General features: G+C 38.0%; 1 long non-coding RNA gene across 5 annotated transcripts; it reads right to left on the minus strand.

Annotated features, from left to right (window-relative positions):
- Positions 1–383: 383 nt before the first annotated feature.
- Positions 384–2392, minus strand: LOC133707196 (uncharacterized). Of its 5 annotated transcripts, none has more exons than XR_009844984.1 (3): positions 2235–2392; positions 1881–2077; positions 384–971 (listed from the first exon to the last, which is right to left on the minus strand). It is a non-coding gene; the product is annotated as an uncharacterized LOC133707196 (long non-coding RNA). The 5 variants fall into 5 exon arrangements; XR_009844985.1 differs by having other exon boundaries at positions 384–982; XR_009844987.1 differs by having other exon boundaries at positions 384–1143.
- Positions 2393–5887: the final 3495 nt, after the last annotated feature.

Genomic DNA, 5887 nt, shown 5'->3' on the forward strand with positions numbered 1-5887 from the left:
CTAGAACCAGTTGGTCTTGTTGACAAGTTGAAAGATGGCCTGTGGGGTGAAAATTGTGGCAGCGACGCATACATTTCTGTTTTGGTAATTGTATCCTTTGTGGTGAGAATGGTACCCAACGGCCTGAGGATTGCCCTACAAAGGACTGGTTTTCTCATGGGACTAGATCATGCCACTGCTCGAATTGGAAGGGACGAAGGAATTATTTTTTATCACTTTTTATAATATTTTGTTATAAAAACACCAAACCTACTGTGTTATAAATTCTTGTTATAGTTTATTTGCATGGGATTAAAATGTAACAAATACACCAAGCCTACTGTGTAATAATCTTCTTCTTCCATCTACATTTCTCTTGTACCTGGTGAAAGTTCCTTTCAACATTTTACTGAATTGTCACTTTGATTGCATGATATACAATCACATAAATAAAATATCATCTCAATTTCGAACTGAAAAACCACAAAATCAGACAAAGTTAATTTACCTTCACAATCCACCATGACAAAGGAAAAGAAGATAAATGTCAATCTCTACATTAGTCAACTATTTCGTGGAAACCATCCCTCTTCAATTCTTGCAATTCATTCACTTGAATTAGTGCAGAAGAGCAACACCTCTATTTTTGTTTCTTTCTCTTGGCTGGAGTATTCATATTCTGATGGATGAATGAAACTAAAAGCAATATACAAAAGCATGAAAGCCATGGGATAGAAACTGAAGCCAAACCACAGAAAGGATGTAATTACAATCATTGTGTCATGTTCATCACAACCCTCTACGGAGTCTGGCAAAATTGGTTCAGGTTCATCACAGGAGCTTCCTAACCCAAGCTTTCCGTTCTCACCACAACCCCGAAGCCACATTTCTCTTTGATATTAGAGCAATGGAATGCACACGACCTGCTTACTGATACATGAATTTCCCCTTCCCAGACCTTCAAACCAAAAAAAGCTTCCTTGCCTAGATGCCTACACATCAACTGTCACAGTGTCTTGATTATCATTATATAATTGGCATTCACATCCATTCAGAAACTCGATGTGAAAAACTCTATCAGTTTTCCTCAACTTGAAAACAGAACACCACACAATCTTAATATGACCAAGTCACTAAGGATTTGAGGTCTTCAACTCATGTAGCCTGGAAATTAAACATGCAAAGGAAGAAGAATGGCTGGATAGAAATTTGATCAACATATGTAGATGAGCTGGACAAATTGAGATCAGAGGTATCCACTAAAAACTGTCAAAGAAAATATGATGAACTCTGTAGTCTTTCACTAAACTAGAATTATCAGATTGACAACAACATATTAAATTGTTCTGACCAACAAATATAAATTGTGCAAATAAATGAAGCAAGCAAGAAACACCAGGTAATGTATCATCTGTTAACTGACCACCCTAGTACCCTTCCCTAAGCTTCTATTAGTGTAACAAACTTAACTATGAGACTTGAAAGCTTAGTTTGATCAACTGACAAAAGAGCTAAGTTTAGTGTGATAAAGAGCTACAGCATTAACAATCCAAGGCTAAAGAGGCAACCAGCACTAGCAGCTTACTTTTTAAAAAAAGCAAATGCAATGCTAGATAGTGCAAAAAGAGGCATAATAATAACGATAATAAGAAAACAAACGCAGAAAAAGAAGAAAGGAAATTGGGTAAACAGACGGTTGATTGAACCTGTAAAGAGACTCAACATTGTCACAGCTCAAATGAACTCAACATAAACAAAATTCAAGTCATCCAAAACATTCAACCATTTAATTTAAAGCATCCAATCTAAATGGATGAATTATCTAATCTCAATAGACATGTCTAATCTCAATCAAACCAAGCTGAAAAAATACGATTCGGCATTTTACCAGAAAAGGTTACCTCCGGATTTCGATTCGGGGTCTATTGGTTCGGCGGTGCGAATTGGGCGTGCCGTCAGGAAACTGGAGTTGGTGATGGCCTTCCCGGTCGACACCCACACCCACTAAACCTCTCTTGTCACCCACCACCACTATGAAGCGTCATACAATTGCTTCCCTCGTTTCACAACCTTGGTCACTCTACTCACCTCCAGCACTCTGTTGTCAAAGCCATCCTAATCTTCTTCAATTTCCCAAAAGCACCCAACTCCCCCAACTTATAAAATAAGTTGAGGAATTCAGATGAATCTAAGCACATGCATATCGATTTAATCATATCAGACTTAAAATAACTTAATTGAAAGACTTTGTTTACCTTGATTATGATCTTTGGCTCCATCTCCATTCATTGTTGGAGAGAGAAACTGCAATCGGGAGGCACAGCGATTATGGATTCTTTGGTGATCTGGAGAGATAAACGAGAGAAACAGAATGAAATTGGGGAAGCAGATAACGGCAGTTTGCCTTCCGTTAGCACAGCGTTTTTTTTTTTTTAATCCGTTTTGGTTTTACTGTTTGTTAAATGCAGGGGTAATTTACCCTGATATGAGTTGTCAAAAGATTCCACGTGGCAACATTTGATTGGGTCGTCACACCATTTGGCATTCCTACATGGTTCTACTGTAGGACAGAAAAATTTCTCAAAAGTGACAGCCAATAGAAGGTAGAATGTTAGAGTAATTATGGTTGATTCTCAATTAATCTTAATTGGTAATCAATTCCTTGATTTCCTCTCTACTTTATAGTCATGTATATATAACTCCTAGATTTGTAACTCCCAGACTTGTACTTAGACATAGATTAGTCTAGATTCATCTTGTTTCAGTATACTAGATTGTACTACCATAATCAACCCTATAAAGAGGGTCATGCTTTTGTACATGATACACAAGTTGAATACAAAATCTCAATTACCATTTTCAATTACCATATTAACATAGAAAGTTGGTGAACCTTTCATTCCATGCTCGAGGTGCCCTTGAGACTATACAGAGATTTTTGTAGCTAGACCATACAGAGATTTTTGCAGCTTACAAACATATGAACGACAACTAGAGCTCTCAAAACCACTTGGTTGAGTCATATACACCTCTTCATTCAATATTCCATGTTAGAAGGCATTTTTGACATCCATTTGATTAAGTTTCTGGTCAGAGTTAGCAGCTAAGCTCAAAATCAACCTCACTGTGGTATGTATGGCTACAGTAGAAAAAGTATCTTCAAAGTTGACACCATACTCATGACTAAAACCTCTGGCAACCAATCTGGCTTTATGCCTTGCAATTGATCCATCTGCATTTCATTTTATCCTAAAGATCCTTTTGCAAAGAGACCAAGTTCTTAACTTCTTATCAAGAGGATGTGAGAGTTCATGGATTTTGATGCATGAAAGCATCATAGTCCTCCTCTATGGCTTGTTCCAAGCTGGATTTTTATTATTATTATTGGTACAATGGGGGCCAGAGGCCCAAACAAAGAGACAAAGAAGAAACTAGCACATAGTGCTAGTGGTCACTCTAGAGCGAGCAACACCAGCAATGTCATCAAGGAGAATATTAAGCACAAAGGCTGGGGGACTTTGAAGGATGCAAATCCCAGGTGAGTTTGAGACACTAGCTTTGGTCATAGCATCAGCTGCCATATTCCTCTCTCTATGAACGTGATTGACCTGGACATAAGAGAAGAGCTGCAACAATTGTTGACAATTTCTCAGTAGAGTTCCCAAGGGGTGAAGAGCAATGTCATCATGTTTGACGAGTTGTACAAGCACATAAGCAGATTCCACTTCAAGATGAGTAATAGAAGCATCAAGTGCAAGTTTCAGACCATAAAATAAGCCCCAAGCCTCTGCCTGCAGCACTTCTCCAAAGCCAATGTTGCACATAAAACCACTGATCCAATTCCCAGAAGAGTCCCTAATGAGACCTCCTGAGCCAATACTACCAGCACTAGATTTAGAACCATCCACATTTAGTTTGAAGAGATTTTCCATAGGCCTGCACCATGATAACATCTCAACCTGCAGAGGTCGTTGCGGCCTCGGTTTACAAGTAGCTTTACAATACTCAGAAGCATAACCAACAATTACTTCAGAAATATTGTGAGCATAACCAAGCTGGAATTTTAGAGCAGCCTTATAATTAACAGGTTCAAAGTCTACGGTGTACTTTTACGTATATTAATTATCCATTGAAAAATGCTTTTAGCCCTTATCAAGGTCTGAGTTGTTGCGGAGAAGGGATCGTCAAACCAGCCTAACCAACCAATACGTATACTATATATAACTAATATATCAATATATTAATGTGCCAAAAATATATTTCGCTTAATTTCTCTATGACCCAAAACTTATATGGATTGTCATGCTAGCTACATGATGACCATATTTATAGTGCCATACAGATTTTTCTCCCTTCGACCCAATAATTCACATTGCGACATTGGGTTCAATTACTATTATATCATATCCTAAAGTTTATAATAATTTTTTATCGAAGAAAAAGTTGATAATAATTGATATTAGATTATTAAACCAATTAATTTAAGAATAAAAAGTCAAAAGAAAATCTTTGCTCTTGATTTATATTGAAACGCAATCAAATTACGGGTTCCACTATATTTAACTTACACTAAGCTGCTGCTTTCAGAAAAATCTCTAGGTTCTGATCGAACAACAATAATGCAGGAAGCACCTAACATGTACAAATAATGATGAGGGCTTATTCTCCCGGGAGAATGAAAATACTAGGACGAAACGTGTTTTCTGAGTATCGGGGATTGATAGGTACGTTGCAATCCTTACTGGGCAGAAACCAAAAATAACACCGAACACACAACTTTTGGTTACGCCGTGAAAACCTCAAATTTGAGATTAAAAACACTGCGGGGCTCTTACTCTTGAGAACCCAAAATCAAATCAATTCACTAATGATGAAGGATACGTTTCTTTACAAACACAATTAGCACTGTTCTCGGCTACAATCACTAGACTGACTAATAAGGTGTCTGTCTTGAACCTTGTGATAAAGTAATTTGGGGTTCACATCCAAAATCAATTGGCAATGGATGGAGTGACCCAAACCATTGCAGGGCTCTTACTCTTGAGAACCCAAAATCAAATCAATTCACTAATGATGAAGGATACGTTTCTTTACAAACACAATTAGCACTGTTCTCGGCTACAATCACTAGACTGACTAATGAGGTGTTTGCCTTGAACCTTGTGATAAAGTAATCTGGGGTTCACATCCAAAACCAATTGGCAATGGATGGAGTGGCCTAAACCCTTATAAACTCATAGACAATGTCCCATTTTTCCCATGTGGGATGTATATATTCTCAACACGCCCCCGCACGTGTGGCGAATTTTCAAGCCATACACGTGGACAACTTTGGGTGACGTGGAGCCCGTGTGGCCGCGAGGGATGCACACGTGGGATAACCCGCTCTGAGACCATATAAAGTAATCTGGGGTTCACATCCAAAACCAATTGGCAATGGATGGAGTGGCCCAAAGCCTTATAAACTCATAGGCAATGTCCCATTTTTCCCATGTGGGATGTATATATTCTCAACACCTTGACTGCCTTCTTCACTTGAATGATCTGCAACTATCGCTCTTTATGCATCAACACCTTCTCTACTGATCTCAAGAGAACCAATGCACATGTATGAATGATCAATGAAACACTTTGACACGGAACAAGTGTTTCAAGGCTCCTATGCGACTCTTACTCAACAAACAAGAAGAACAACAATTCTTGCGTCTAAGTCGTGCACAAATGAACGCTCACTTTCTGAATATATTAAGGAGAGAACAAATCCTTGATAATCACAACTTAACCCTAATTGGACTCCTAATAGGAAAGATCTTTTAATAAAAGATATCCAATTAAAAATAAACAAATCCTAAAACGTTTAGGACTTCAATAGCACGATTTTACCAGTTGGAATATCTTTGGAAATATC

This window comes from Rosa rugosa, chromosome 4 (genome assembly GCF_958449725.1).
Source record: "Rosa rugosa chromosome 4, drRosRugo1.1, whole genome shotgun sequence".
NCBI lineage: Eukaryota > Viridiplantae > Streptophyta > Magnoliopsida > Rosales > Rosaceae > Rosa > Rosa rugosa.